The sequence below is a fragment of the Salvia hispanica genome, chromosome 4, assembly GCF_029641045.1.
Source record: "Salvia hispanica isolate PSC_SH4W2 chromosome 4, Shi_PSC_v1, whole genome shotgun sequence".
NCBI classification, from domain to species: Eukaryota; Viridiplantae; Streptophyta; class Magnoliopsida; order Lamiales; family Lamiaceae; genus Salvia; species Salvia hispanica.
In genome coordinates, this window is record NC_142695.1 from 25,455,583 (window position 1) to 25,472,816 (window position 17,234).

The window sequence follows — 17,234 nt, forward strand, 5'->3', positions numbered from 1 at the left end:
AAACGAAAATATACTTGTAATTTATAACCTTAATTCTTGCTAAGGAGCACGATAATTTGATCCAAATATTTCTAGGCCCTTTGATCCAGTTGAATAATTTTATGTGTCTTTCTCAAGTGCACTTATACATATTCCTCTATTAAAATACACTATTTTGATCCTTCTGAATTTCTACTAATTAAAGTAGAATACTTATAGCAAATATAAAGCTTTAATCATGTCGAATATGATTCCAAAAACTTTAATTATATAATACCAACCTAACTTGGTATTATTCTTGCTATATAACTTGTGATGTAAATTTATGCATGAACATAATTACCTCATCACAATGACTAATTGGAAATTAGTCCTTATGACAAAATAAAACCGAATGATTGCATTCTTTGTTTTATAGTCATAAATTCCAAGAGTTCATTTATTTAATCATTTGTTGTGACTTTTAGAAATACTTCCTTTGAAAACCCAAAAGTAATTCTAATTTTTAATAGCTAACTTGGAAATATCTTTTAATGTTTATTAGAGTCTTAGAAAGTGTGCAAGTCATCACTTCTTTCATTCTAGGGTGTGAACCCTTTTAACTCTATCAAACATTACCTTAATTCAATTTATGAATATTCTATGAGACAAAATTTAGCTCCCACTTTTAAAAGTAGAAAAATACTAGTCTCAATATTCTTTAAGGCTATTAAAACAATTTAAATATTAGTGCTTAGAGTTAAATTCATCCTAGTTTAATAAAATGAGCTATGAAGCTCTTATTAAACACTTAGAATTTAATCATTCATTTAAGAAAAGCTCCCACTATTTTAATTATCACTTTCACAACAAAATAAATAAAATATCAACTATTTAAATATTTAACTCTTGGCTTGGAACATTAAAACAAATTTAATGTGCACACTATATTTACTATACAAGAATTTCTAGTATTTATAACAAATACTATCTTGTTTCTAGTTGAATTTAATTTACTTGTCTTGTAATCAATTATTGTGATTATTTTTCTTACACCTTTATTTGAACAAACGTGATCTAAGATCATTTTATTTTGTATTGAATCCATGTCGAACATTATTGTTCTATTGACTCATCAACAAAATAATGGTTCAAAAGACTTAAGGATTAAAGAAACTTAATAATCAATATTTCTAGAAGAAACCTTCATAATAATTGAATCAACAAATTTAATCACAAGTAAATATTTTGATATTAACCATGCTATATTTGATATCATAAAAAATTGGATAATCAAAACTTCATTTATCTAATAATGCAAGCATTATAAAATGACATCGATAATCCAAAACACAATTGATAGTCTAGGAATAAAATTCCATATCAATAATCCAACAATGTAAATAAAGCAAAAATAAACTCTTCTGACTTGAACATGATCATCTCAAAAGTCCACCCCGTTTTCTCATCTTAGTTTGAGCATTCACAAGCTTGTTATAAAGTTCCAGAATTGAAAACGTTTTGTCGCTAAACAAAATTTCATCTCTGACTTCATTAAAGCTATCTGGAAGCCCATCAAGGATCATTATCTTCTGGGTTTCTGGGTCAACTTTCCCCCCCGATAATAGAAGTTCATGGAAATAGCCATGCATGACTAGGACGTATTTGTCCACATCATGGCCCTCTTCCAATACCTCACTCCTTAAATGCTCCACAGCGCGACCAGCTCTTACCTTAGAGGACTTTTCTTCAAACCACTTAGGCTTGTTGACCAACAGCCTTTTGGGTTTGTCAAACCTCTCAAGGGCATTGCCAACACCGGCTAAAAGGAAGCCCTTGAGATGACATTCCGCGGTATGCCACTGATCACGAAACTCCTTGTCCTCTCCTTGTAGATGGTATGTGGGCGGACGATCCTTGCTGAGAATCAATTTCAAGTCATTGATCAAACGATCAACATCAAGTTTACTTTTTCATTCCTTAAACAATTCAGAGTCATGCTTCCTCGAACTAAGTATGGCATAGTAAATATCCCAAGTATCAATCATCTTTCGTTTAAGCTGAGAACAAATACCAATAATTTAAACATGTAAAATTTCAAAGAATTGCAAATAACCACAAAACAATTCATCAATTTTACATCCACAAAAATCAAGCACAAACGTTCTTCTACTAGGAAGCCGTGTCATATTCATGCAAGAAATTCATTATTTTTACTGGCCACAATGTCGACAGATAGTCCAGAGACCATAAGAATGGCATGGCTGACTAAGAATGCTCAAGCGTATAACCATAAAATTAAGCATTAAGGATTCTTTACTTGTGCATGAACTCCGCTAAATAAAGGTCGAACCAGACAAGCACCTCCTCCTATAGCTCCCTCTAAGCATTATTAAAATACAATCCTTATAATTTCGCAGCAATATTGCTCCGGTAAAGACCAGTCGCGATATTACTGAAAAACTAATTTTACGATTTTAATAACCTTTATCTAGAGAAGTCAAAACATACGAACTGGTAATGTTCCTCCCGTAAAGACAGGCCGGTCACTACTTCGCACTAAGACCAATTTTATGGAGGCCATATACAAACGTGTTGTAATTATCGCTTCATATTTTCTTGTTGGTGGTTTTAAAAGTTTAATTATCACTTAAGCAGATAAGGTAAATATCCACACTCAAAGAATAATTAAACATGTACTAGCTATGCATGTAAAGCAATAAGTACATAGGCGATGCATGAGTTAAACTAGATTTTAACAAATAAAATCATAACTCCAATTAAATATCCATCATTCATCAATAAAACATGTAAACACATTTACAAAAGGTTCACATAAACATAATGACGAAACTTGATCATTTAATAAAGCATCTAAAATAAATAGATAGAATTAAAATTCTATCTTCACATAAACAAGATTATCTAGACATTAAGTCCAATCTTAAACAATCATACATTATTAGTTAAAATAACGTATCTTGATTATTAGAATTACCTTTTAATACTATTAGGATTTTCTTAGATAGAATTAATCCATCATTATCCTAAAATTAATGTCTAGGTGTATATCATAAAAGATTAGCTAAGTCTTAATTTTAAATGCCCACTTGGATATATAAATCCGCATTTATCCAATTAAGACTAAATCCATTTAAAACACACCAATTAAATTTGAGAATTAAAATTCTCATAGCTTTCAAACAAAATCACATGACAAGAAGAATCTTATTACATCTTTAATTCAAAATGATGTTTTCTAGATGAAATAAAATTCACCTTCATCAAAATTAAAGACAAAAATTCAACTTAAATAAATAATTAAGGATTTTAATAGCAAAATTAATGCTCTATGAATTTTCATACCTTTAAATCACATTTGATGTTATCTAGATGAAACAAATTCACCTTCATCAAAATTAAAGATAAAATTCAAATTAAACTAGGAATTGAATTCCAATTAAAATCCAATTAATCATTTAACACTTTAATAATTTAGGATTTAAGAAGCATGTTAATGCAAAACGAATTTTTCACTTCTTTAATTAAACCGATGTTATCTAGATGAAATAAAATTCACCTACATCATATTAAAGACAAAATTCAAACTAGGAATTAGATTCCCATTAAAATCCATCCAATTATTATACATGTAATTTTCGAAAATTTTAAAGGTTTAAAACAATTGAAAAAAACTCATGCCTTTTCCTTAGGTATATATCTAGGAAATAATTCCATAACACACCAATTAAAATATAGACAATTTTCAATTAAACCTTAAAATTAAAACATGAAAGTATATTAAGAGAATATTCTTTAAAATTCCATCCAATTAAGGAAAAGCCAAAAATTAGATCAAATAAATATTGAATTTCCTTATGTTAATTATCATGATATTATCTAGACGGAAATAATCCACCAAAATCAACTAATTAACAAATTTAATCAATTATTTGACTAATTATTCCAATTGGCAAAATTAAAGAAGACAATTATTCTCTTTAAATTAGAATCTTGACATAATTGCAAAATCATTCTAATTCCCACAAGATATTTTAATTATTCTAGGTTTAGGATTTTAAACCACAATTATAAATAGCTTGCGTCTTAAGAAACGAAAACATGAAAAACGAAGAACGAGACGACGCAACGACGCAACCCAAAACCCTAATTAGGGTTTGGGCCGCCACGGGCCTCACGGCAGCCGCTGCTGCCGCGCCCGACCTCTGCCGCCTCCCGCGACCACCACCGCTGCTCCCACTGCAGCGGAGCTCCCCCTGCCGCTCCCACTGGAGCAGCCGCCGCCCGCTGACCGCCGCCGTCTCTGCTGCTCCGTTGGCTAGAACACCGCGGCTGCTGCCCTAACCGAAGTCAGGGCCGCCGCTGTCCTTCGGAGCTGCTGTTCGCCGACGATGCAGCTGCTGTCCCGTGGAGACGCCGCGGCCAGCCACACGGTTGTGCAGCCGCTGCCCGGGTTGCTGCCGGAGCTCCTGTGACCGCAACGTCGCTGCTGCCTGCCCAGAAAGCAAGCTGCCACTGTCCGAAGACCATGGCTGCTGCCCGGTGAAGACAGCGATGTCCCCAGCCACTCCGATCAGCCGTGACAGCCCGGAGACGACGTCTCTGCCGCTGACTTCCTGAAGACGTCGCTGCCATGGCTGGATCAACAAGGATCCATGGCAGCGGCCTTCGTCGGCGCCGCTGCTGTCACTTTTCCGATCAGCCAACTCCGCCACTGCCTCTTCTCACCGGATCTGGATCTCGGATCCCCGATGAAGGCAGCCCGGTACTTGAACACATCTAGGGTTTTAACCCTTGTATTCCTTTTTCGTTTTCCGATCTAATTAACTTGATTTATCGCGGTCGCTTCGCATGACCGCGATCTTAAATCTTAATTAATCGTTTCTTAATTTGTAACAATCTTTTATGTTCAACACATATGCATATTGAAACATCTAGCTTTTAGCAATTTAAATAGATCTAGCATATATTAAGAACATAAAACTATAGATCTAATGAATACTTGCTTAGATCTAGAATATTCTTGTGAAAAACTTGAATAAAATCCAAGATTCATAATATTCTTTCATCGATCCAAGTATTCAATCATGGACCACTTTATTTCTTGATTCAAAAACATATATTCACTTAAACACATATATATATGTAATCACAAACATATAATCTAGTATATATTACTTAGAATATATAGATCTAATGATGTTCATCATAGATCTAGAATATTTTTGTGAAAAACTTGAATAAAACTCAAGATTCATAATATTCTTTCATCGATCTAGAACATCATATCATAGATCCAAAAAGAAAATCAAGAAAAACATAGATCCAACACATATTGCATTATTTTCGAAAATACCAAGTTTTTACACTACAATTTTCAAAAAATTCAATTAATCAAATACATAATCAGAGCCAAAAAATTGGCTCTGATACCAGTTGTTGGGACTACCGCAGCGGAAGATACAGAAACCAAACAGGTCCTTGACCGGATCTATTTAGGTGATTATGCATTCGACTCCAATTTCATGCAATTAACATAGATCTATAGATGTAACATCAAATAAACACATAATCATGCATATTCGATGTTGATTCGATTGTTACCTCATAATCCATCATTGGATTGACGTTGCTAGCTGCACCACCCGGAGATCCTTGGTTTATCGACCACGAATCTTCCGTACTATCCCCTCGTCCTTGATTCTCCATCCGTGTGGGCGGATCTTAGAAAACCAATTAAATAACTTTCAATGGATCTAGGGAAACCCAATACAAACACCAAATTGTCTAGATCTAATCCTATGAATTAGGATAAAGCAAGAACAATAATCAAAACCCTAATTCTCCCACAACTATGGCTCGAAAATCGAGACCAAGAGGAAGAGGAAGGAGGCACCGATTTCTAGGCACTAGGGTTAGGGTTTTGTGTTGTCTTGGATTGTATGCTAGGGTTTCCCTTTCATTCATTATTTATAGTGGACCTTATTGGGCTAGTAAGGGGATCCATGGAATGACTTAAGTGTTGGGCTCACCCATTAGATAAATTACTAATTAAATCAAATGACCCATGATTTAATATATTATCAATGGAATATTATTTTGTTCCACTAAAGAATAATATTTCACTCCCACTTAAATCACCAAATTACAAATAACTTGGGTCCATTTTATTTTATAATATTTCCAGCGTTTAAGATTATCTTGATCCGTCAATTTAATTCTTTTGTCTGCTATGTGACTAGAATTAAATTAATTCTTCAAAGAGTTTTTCTAGTTTGAAACTTTATTTATTATTCGTGGAATAAATTCCAACTGTGCAGTTTTCTAAATAATAAATTCCTCTTTCAAACACCTCTTGGGGATCACCCCTTAGGGATTTAATCATACCACACCGGGCACGCGAATTCTATGAAATAATATTCCAATACATTCATGTTATTCAATTACTACCACCCAAGATATCATGAACTTGAGTTACGTACAAACTCTCACATATTGATAAGTCAAAGTGGCGTTTGATTGAATAAACAATATTGATATTAATATCATAGACTAGAAAATACTAAAACTTTCTGAAATATATTCTTTCAGTAGATAGCAATAAAAAATACATTTCGGATTAGATCCTTTCAGTGCTTTACCACACCGGTGTTACTAATCTCTTCTTAGGTAAGAGAGAATTATCACAAACACCGCAACCGTTCCAATAGGTAGCCAAAGCCTATCTAGGTTGTGAATACGTTTTTCTTCTTACTAGATCTGGCCAAGTCCCCTACTGGAAAACTCATGAGGAGATTCATCGAATTTCCCTACTTGACCTTCTTAGTAAAAAGCCTTAGACTTGTTTATCATATTTCAATAATAAACCATTTATATTATATTATTTATTCTCATAAATAGGTAAACAAGTGGATGTGGCGTTTCTCGTATACATGCACAAGCTGACTGTACAAAGGCATGTACGCTCGAAGCATCTTTTAGTATACAAACCCCAACAATCCCTTGTATGGTGCTTTGCCTTGAGTAATAGGTGAGCTCTCCATCTTCTTGGAAGGGGTACTCCACTTGTTTCCTCCCGTCCCGGTTTGACTAGAAGCCACTCTTGCCTTGCGAAGAGCCACCTCTTTACCTTGCCTCTCAAAAGTCTCGGCAAAACTTAGTACTTCCCCCAATGTGATTCCCCTCAAAGCCTCAATTTGGACTTTATGCTTCAAGGACGTGTTGAGACCATGGATGAAGCGGTCTTGAGTGGTTTCCTCCGATTCATTTACTCCAATCTTATTCATCAAAGCAAGAAGTTCATAGTAGTAATCCATCACACTCATGGATCCTTGCCTTAGGTCTTGAAGCTCCCCACGAAGTTTGAGATAATAGGACCTCGGTACAAAGGACTCCTTCATGATTCGGCACAACTCATCCCATGATCGCACCTCTCCCATCCTAGCTATCCTCCTCTTTCTCAACACGTCATTCCACCAAGTGTTAGCATTATCCCTAAATTCGGCCAAAGCAATCTTCACCTTATCTCCCTCGGAATAGTTGTGGAGGGAAAAGATTTTCTCCACTTGAGATTCCCACTCCAAGTAGGCTTCGGGATCGAACTTTCCATGGAATTCGGGAAGGTTGTGTTTCAAGGTCTTGGACGGATCATCAAACCTTGGTCGGGGCTCCTCCTCATAATATCTATCCCTCCTAAACCTATCCCCATAAGGCTCCATCCCTCCATGTTGATTCCCTACTCCATAGCGACCATACCCCTCACTTCCTCCTCCCCCTCGCCTATTGACTCCATTTCCCCCCCCCCCCAAACCAACCATTCTCCAAATTGTTAACCCTATCCCGAACATTCCCTCCTTGCCACCCCTCATACTCCTCCTCTTCAACATTTTCCTTCGGAACCTCATTAGGCACAAAATTGCCCATAGGAGTGGGAGGCCTCGTCCCCTGCTCTCCCTTCCAAGTGTTGAACTTCTCAAATAAAGTGTTTTGGGCGGCAAGCATGCGGGCTTCGGATTCTTTTGATTGAGCAATGGATTCTTTTGCTCGCACATCCATTTGGATCATCATCTCTTGTTTGAATTCCTTCATCATGCGGGCCATCATGCTCACAAGGTCCCCATCGGGTATAGGGTGAGTCATGCTTGTTTCCTCCCCTTCCGCACTTGTCCCCGCCATTTTGTTGGACCGGGTGCGAGGAGGCATAGAGTAAGTACCTACAAATAAAACAAACACTAGGAACTAATCCTAGAGGTTAGTAATAAAAGAAAGTAGAATTTAAGAAGATGAACTCAACCTTGATGTCCCAAACCCCCCTCAAATCACTCCCCAATAACTCTCGACAAAGGCTTAGAATATTGTGAGAAAGGTGGATTCACTCACACTCACAACTCCAATTCCAAGATTTAAGTGCTTGAGGTGGATCAATCAAGGTATACTCCTTGGTCAACAAAATCAAGAAGACAAAGCCATAAACACATATTAGCAAGATGCAAGTCAAAGAAAAACAAACAAGGAGTGACACTTTTGCTGAAATTTGGCTGATCTTTATGATTTTTTTTTGGTATTGATTCCCGCGCCCAATTTGGATGAATTTTGGTGGATAGATTCCCAAACAAGTCTAGATCAAGGGAAAAATGGCCATATATAGTCAGATTTGATGATTGGATATGTTTTGTATGGATTTCCCCAACTATGCCAAAACAGGGCAATGATGTTAATTTCCACGGTTAACTAGGCAAACGAAGGATATTTTTGATGAACTTTTGCAGGTACGTAGGTCACATAGCATATATCATACACACCAAATTTCAGCTTAATCTAAGTACAATTGATCAATCCTATCAACCAAACAAAACAGAGCAAAAACAAAGGACAAAAGGAAAAATAACCCAACTCAAAGCAACAATAGATCAAACACCTAGTGGTGGTACTAGGCTCTAGATACCAAATGATGTGGACCCATGTATTGTAAGGTCCATTTCCCAAGGATTTACCCAATTTGGATGCTTAATCTAGGTATTTTTTTTGTGAGAATTGATTTTCTATTTTATCAATAAAGGGCAACCCAACAAGAAATAGGAAACTAAGATAAACAAAAAGGAAATAACATTGGATAGGGTGGAAATTGTGATACATAGTCATTGATGAAGTAAGCTAAGGCACTTACAACATAACTAACATGCATCCATGGCTAGATCTTCAAGGGAACCACAAACCTCAAAGCATACCTCTACTTGATCCATGCTTGAACTAGCAATTGATGGAAATCTCATGCTTGAACTAGCAATTGATGGATTCAAGCAACTTAAATCTAGGAATTGGATAGAAACCCTCTCCAAGAGGAAACAAAGCTCTCAAGCATATAATTCAGCAAAAACCTAAGGAAAAGAAATGACATCAAGAGGTATTTATACTATGGGTACAAAAATAGAAAGTTGGCACACAAAATCTAAAAACGGCAGAATCGCCCGGTCGGGCATTTTTCATAGGCGAAAATGCCCGGACCGGGCGTTTTCACTGTTCCCGGGTGAATTCTCACAGTGAGCCGGGCGCGCGAAAAGCCCGGCCGGGCGTCCTCCTCTACGCCTTAATCAAATCGCCCGGTCGGGCGATTTTCACATGTGAAAACGCCCGACCCGGGCATTTCCTCTGGAAACTCAGGTCGGCCCTCGTTCTTCAGCACGATCCTCAACTTTGGCTCATCCGTCCTCCTAGGCTCCTCCCGCGTGGACTTTTGAATGAAAGTTGCGAGTCCATCCAGAAGCCGCCTCGTCATGGCTCTCGTCATGGCTCCGCCACGTGAGGTCGTATCACTAAATCTAGGAATTGGATAGAAACCCTCTCCAAGAGGAAACAAAGCTCTCAAGCATATAATTCAGCAAAAACCTCGGAAAAGAAATGACATCAAGAGGTATTTATACTATGGGTCCAAAAATAGAAAGTTGGCCCACAAAATCTAAAAATCGGCATAATCGCCCGGTCGGGCGTTTTTCACATGCCAAAATGCCCGGCCCGGGCGTTTTCCTTGTCCCTGGGCGATTTTCACAAGCGAAACGCCCGGTTGGGCGTTTTTCCCGAAGCTCCCGACCTTCTCTGCGCGACTTCCGTAAAACTGCCTTAACTCCTTCATTCGGACTCCGATTGGGATGTGCATGATACCCACGTGAAGCCGTTTCCAAGGCGAAGACAATGGTGGTAGTTTCATAGCTTTCGGATGTCATCTCAATAGGACAATTTCCAGTTGAATCCAACTGTAGTTGAAATCCTTGACGCACGGCTTTCGGATGTCATCTCAATAGGACGATTTCCATGATCGTATCAACGGATCTCGCCAAATGGTTATGTCGTTACTAAAGTTAGTGAAACTTTTTGTTCATTTCTTTAGAGCTTGTAATTCTCTTGTTTTTGAATCATGTTTATACGGTGGCTGGATTTCATTGGTACTATATACTATTTCATATGTAAGATGAGAAAAACTTCCATTACAATGACTTTTGAATGCTTTCCTCTTGTTTCTTGTAGACGATAGCCCATGCGATGAACATTACTTGATACATTGAGTCATAATAAATGAATATATGTGTCATAGAATTGTTAGGTTAATTTGTGTCATAATATACCAACATTCGAGGCATGACGTAAAACTACTGAGTACCAGAATGCCTTATAATATTTGATCGAAAAGTTCGCATAAACAAACTGATTAGTAGTACGATCTAAGAATATTCTCGTGTTCTGAACATATTAAAAAAACCAAATACGCGACCAGTATCATGTTTTAAAAATATTAAAAAAGCTAGCACGACAGAAGAATTCAAAAACAATAACTAAAAACAACAGTTATGCTTTTGGGTCATGCTAAACGATATTTTGAGTCATGAAAATATGTGGGTATATTGGGTCATAATAATCCAATATTCGAGTCATGACATAAAACCACTGTTTTGTATGCCAAAAACTTAATCTATTCTTTTGGGTCATATCCACCCATCAATTTAGTCAACAGGTTGAAAGTGAGAGAAGGACCGATATTAGCACCAGCACAATCCGTAATAAATTTTTGATGAACTGGATCAAGTTGACGATTTAATCTAATGAACTTCTGGTGTTGTATCAAAACCATGGGGTGATTTTGTTCTTCGTTCAAATGTTGAATGACATAACCACGGTCCGAATCGAATTTGAATGCAACCCGAGCATTACATCCACATTTTTTCGATTTACGTCGTCGTTTGGGTTGTTGATCGCTAAATTTATGTTCACCTTCTCTGTTACACACCATGTAAAACCATATGGTGAGATCATCAACCTTCTTTGAACCGTTCTTCCTTGTGTCAAAACCAACACGACAACCATAGTTCTCGTAAAATTCAATGGCGTTGTCCAATGTAGGGAAGCTACGACCAACAAATTGTTTAAGCTCTATAGGGCATTCTGGTGTATTCAAATCTGTAATAATTCATAATCAGAACACACCTAAAAACTAACGATGAAGTAAAGAAAAGTTTCCATCTACTGGATTTAGATCGATAATATGTCATAATAAAGACAAATCGTGGCATACAACACGTACAACTATCTTCTACGAAAATGGGTCATACTAAACCCAAATCGAAGCATAGCGGAAAAATCGATCAAATAATATAGGTGAAAAGATTCATAAAACAGAAGACAATGGCGGAAACAAATACAAATATATGAATTGGAGCATAATAAACAAATTAAAAAAAAAACATAACCAAACCTTGTATTCTCAAGAACGTCATCGGAGTATGATTGATTATCTACGTGCGAAGTAGAATGTGTGTCGGATTATATTTTTGGAGTTGGGAGCTGCCAATGACGATGATATAGAATTGGAAATGGAACAGATTAATTTGGAACACGATTGGAGTTGGAATCTGCAACGACGATGATATAGAATTGAGAATGGAACAGATTAATCTGGAACACGACAGCGACGATTAATAAATCACAAATAATAAATCTTCATGGAAAAAAGTGTAATGAAAATTTGATGGTATATCGACTGAAGAAGATAAAGATACGAAGGAGATGAAATTGAGGAATGTTAACTCATAATTCACGCATATGATTTGTTAGTAGAAAGAGAAATAGCAAGATTATAGGAGTTGCCATAACAATCGAGATGTAGCTAATGACTATAGTGACCTTATTAGATTTTTTAAGAATATACTTTATATTTCTATGACATAAAATTAAAGGTGAAATTTATATACACTGATTTGTGGCTCATATAAACCACTAATATTTTCAGGCAAAGATATCGTTTATGTTTTGGTTGATATAAGTTTTAGAAACTCCACGTGTTATTAGGGTTGGCGGCTGACGCATTATAGCAACCTTCTCATCCTCATCATTTTGCATGTAGACCAATGTATAACATATAGAGTGGTGAGAGTTTCAATACAGTTCAAAATGTTTTGAAATACGAAACAGATAAATGTTGATTTCTGAGTTTATCTTATAAAAGTGAAAAAATGTACTCTCACCATCCCACTCTAAGTGACACATTTTTTTCTTTTTGAGATGTCCCACTCTAAATCACACAGGGCAGGGTAGTGATGAAATGCAAACTCTAAATATTACAAACACAAAACTATGATTTGGACTGTTAGAAAATGTCAACAGATGACAATATAACAACAACAAAAAATGTCAACACCGTGTTGATTCACCACATGAACCAAACATCCATCGCGGCAATGAAAAATCCCCCAATGCGGACTCAATTGCTTGTGTCTTTTGGACCTCTACAACATGCACAGCTTTACACTCTATCTTCATAACAAGTTCCACGTCTTCACGAATCTTCATAGCATTATGCATAGACAAAATGTGTCGTTTGTTTCCCATACGAAGAGTGATCTCTCCCTTTGCTATATCTATAAATGCTTTTCCCGTTGCTAGGAATGGACGCCCCAGGATAATCGGCACATTCATGTCTTCCTCCATATCCAACACTACAAAATCGACGGAAAATATAAAGTCGTGTACCTTCACCAGAACATCCTCAACAATTACTTTAGAATAGGTGACTGATCTATCAGCCATCTGCAGTGTGATTGTAGTCGGCTTGAGAATACCGATCTTCATCTTTCTGAAAAATAATAATGGTAACAAATTTATGCTCGCCCCCAGATCACACAGTGCCTTTGTTTGTCTGTCATTTCCAATGACGCATGAGATATTGAAACTCCAAGGATCTTTAAGCTTGGCCGGTAGCTTTTTCTGAATTATCGCAATACAGTTTTTTAGATATGTTCACCGTCTCATAATCAATCCACTTCTTTTTCTTGGAGAGCACATCTTTTAGGAACTTTGCATATGAAGGCATCTCTTGCAGAGCTTCCACCAACGGTATATTAATGTGCACCTTCCTAAAAACATCGAGAAATCTGGAGAATTGCTCATCCAACTTCTTCTTCTTCACCGCAAATGGGAAAGACACCCTAATTATCTACCTTATTCTTTCCCTTGAAATTCTCTTATGCTCTGACATCTTCCTCAGGAGTACTCTTCATTTCCTCTGCAGGCATAGAAGGTCCTTCATAGCTTTTACCACCTCTTATGCTGGGAATTGGCCCGGTTGATGTTGGACTCCCACAGCTTGAGAGATTTGACTTATCTGATTTTCAATGCTCTTCATGTGTACGTTCAAGCTTTACATGTCATTCTCAACTTTGTTCTCTCACCCCATTAAGCTTCACCGTGTAACATATCTGAATAAACTTGGTGAGATGCTTGTTGGGATCTTCATTGGCCTTCCCCCCAAAAGCATTAGCCTCAACCACATAAAGCAATCCTGGTTTGAGCTCAAAATGATTGGCATTGGTCCCATCGTTGCCAATTGGTGGGTTCCCCACCTCTCTGTAAGCGTACATGTTTTGCACTGGCACTATGACTTGTTGTTCATCTTTTTCCTTTAGCTGTTTTACCAGATCTGCAAGTTGTATTTGGAGTTGTTGGACTACCGGATCTGGATGTGGTGCATTGTTCTCTCCGTTGTTTGCCATTGTTATTGCAATAGGAGTAGGCGGTTCTCTCTTAATAGGCGAAAGTGATCGCCCTTGGTTGAGTCTTCTCTGAGCGTTCCTCCTTCGGTTGCATGCTTCGATATCAAGATCGAATAATTCTAAAGGTTTCCATTTAGAGCGAGTAAGCATACAACCTGAAAAGAAAAACACAAAAGTGAGAATACTCAAAAAGAAAAGAAAAAATAAAGCAAGTAAAATCTAGATTAGTAATCTTAATTTTTATCACGATATTAGGCTATAGTAACACAAAATTGTCCCCGGCAATGGCGCCAAAAACTTGACTCAACTTATTTTTAACACAAGTATACCCGCAAGTGTACGGGGCTAATGTAGAAAATAGTAAGCAAAGAGTATCGTATCCACAGAGACAATCAGTGTCAACCTAATTACCACGAACCAACCTCAACTACTATCTAGATGAATCGGAAAGCTTTGGTTTTCCAAATCTACTTAAGAGCAAGGTAAAAACAATTAAAAACAACTAGATAACTAAAAACAAATAAGAGAAAACGGATGTAGATCAAAGATGAGAAGGGTAGAATCCTACGGGATCGATAACAACTATCTCAATTAACTTCCAAACTATGCCAACGAAGGGTCTCAAGGGTAAGTATACAATTTGTAGATTGCTACCTAGAACCGAAGTGTCCTTCCTAGAACTAAGGTAACAACTCCTAAAAGCTCCTAAGATACTTAGCTTCATTCAAAGGCTCAAATCTATCGATTATATTGGCAAAGACGTCAACTTCTCTTCTTTCAAATTAAACTATTCATCTCCTGAGTGTTGTAGTAAAATCCACATGCATTTATAAGGTGATCAATCAAATAAATGTATAAGCACAAGAGAAGTCAAAATAACCACATGAGCCAAGGCATAGAAAAAGAAAATCAATTAAACATAAGAATCATTGTATCTCCCCTGTAGAACTCTGCGGAGGATTTAGCTACTCATGTTCAACACAAAAGTCAAAGAAAAATTCAAAGGAATAATCAAAAACATTTTTTGAACAAGAATGAAACTAAAAGATGAACTCCTAGAATTGGATTAGGCGGATTGGAGGCCTCGTCTTCAATCTTGCGATGAATACTCGTCTTTTGCTCATTCTTGTCTTCTTTCTAGGTGAAAAAGTGGTATTTTTTGGGGTAGGAGGCGTGTAAGTTGTGTTTGGAGGCGTTTCCTACGCATATATATATACCTAGGGTTGACTTTGGGCCCGAAATAAACTGTCGGACGAAGTTGGCGGGTCGCCCGGTTGGGTGTGCGTCAAAGCTGGCGAGTCGCCAGCTGCCTACGGCATTTTTCTCGTGTTTAGCTGGCGGGTCGCCAGGTTCGTTTGCATGCTATGTCACTGCTTTGCTCAGTCTTGGTAAAACGACCATAACTTCTTCTACCAAACTCCGATTGAGACGTTTAAGATATCCACGCGAAGCTATTTAAAAGACGAAGGGAATGGTATGAATTACGTGCGAATCAGACTTCAAAATCTCCAGAAAATCTGTCTTGATCCAAAGCAGCTGCACATCTACATATTTTGTACATTTTTCTACGCTCTTCGCAAAATGGTCAAAATACCAACATAATAGAGAAGTAGCTATAACCATGTCTCAAAGTACACAATATATGATCAAAACCAAGTAAAACTACCCTGTAAAATCATGTAAATCCAAGTGAATCAACCGTGTCAATACAATGTCAACACAACATCAACCGTTGACATCGTGTTGACATTTTTTGTTGCTATTTTTTTGTCATCAATTGACATTTTCTAACAGTCCAAATCATAGTTTGGTGTTTGTACAATATTTAGAGTCTGCATTTGATTGCATCACAAATGAGACATTTCTAAATATAGAAACATCACTCTCTCTACTTTTTTCCTCTCTTACTTTATTTTCTTCACTTTACTCACAAAACAACACTACATAAAATCGCTTGTCGAATTACAAATATTCCACTTAGGCTGGGACGAAGGGAGTAGTTCAAACAATATTTAAACAAAGTTAAATGTCTGGTAATATTTTTAAGTGTTAGTACCTAATTTAACTACTTCCTCTATCCCACCGAAGACGAGTCACTTTGTTTTTTGGTTTGTCGCAATCCAAATGACTTATCACAAAAAAACATTTATCCCTAATTTATTCTTTCTTACTTTATTCTCTCAACTAACAATAAAATATAAATTGTATAAAATCTCGTGTTGCCCAAGAAAATGGACATCTTCCTTAAGATTGATGGAATATTAATTTATTCCTGAAGGACTAAAAAAGATATTCACTCTATTTTTTAATATGACCTTCTCTCTCATAGTTCTCTATCATATTTCCTCTCCCCTCTGTCCTTACTCTCTTTTCTCTCCTCCCTCCTCTTAATTAATAATCATCCATTTATTGTATGCGTGAGTTGGCCAACTAGTAGCCAAAAATCTCGAGTTCGAGTCTTTCGTGGTACGACCTTTAAATATAAAATTCATTTACACAAAAAAATAATTATAAGAATAATTATTATTATCATCCACTGACTTGTAAATAATCAACATATGACTGAATTATCCTTAATTTTAATTTCATTTGCCATAAATCAAGGTTTCTTATAATCTTGCAAATGTTCACGTTCGCTGAAAATGAGTGAACTGATAGTAGTAATCTTTCCGTCTCAATTAAGTTGAGACATTTCTTTTGAGCATTGATACCAAGAAATTGTGTTAAATGGTTTTAATGTAAATAAAATAAGAGTGAGAATAAAATAAGAGTGATTAGATGTTTTATTTTTGAGTGAACTACAAAATTGACCCCTACGTATGATAAGTCGAACGCTAGATGTACCTATGTTTAGAAAAAATGCAACATAAGCCTCTACGTATGAGTATAATATCATTTCAGGTCATTTTTTTCACTATTTTGAGTCTTTTATGCCCTTTAAACCTAAATGTCATTCTAATGATGTTTTAGTCCTTCTCATTTTTATTACTATATAATATTTTATTTTATATTAAAATATTATTTTCGTTAAATTCATAAACATTGTTAAATTAATTAGATTGATAAACTAAAATTACTTATCAATAGTTATCATAGGAATGATTTTTATTTTAGTTAGATATATTTTTGTAAATATACTTTTTTAAAATAAAATCGTAAATCATGCAATAGAGATGATATGATAATTAGAATTGGTAAATGGTAAATATGTTAATTCAT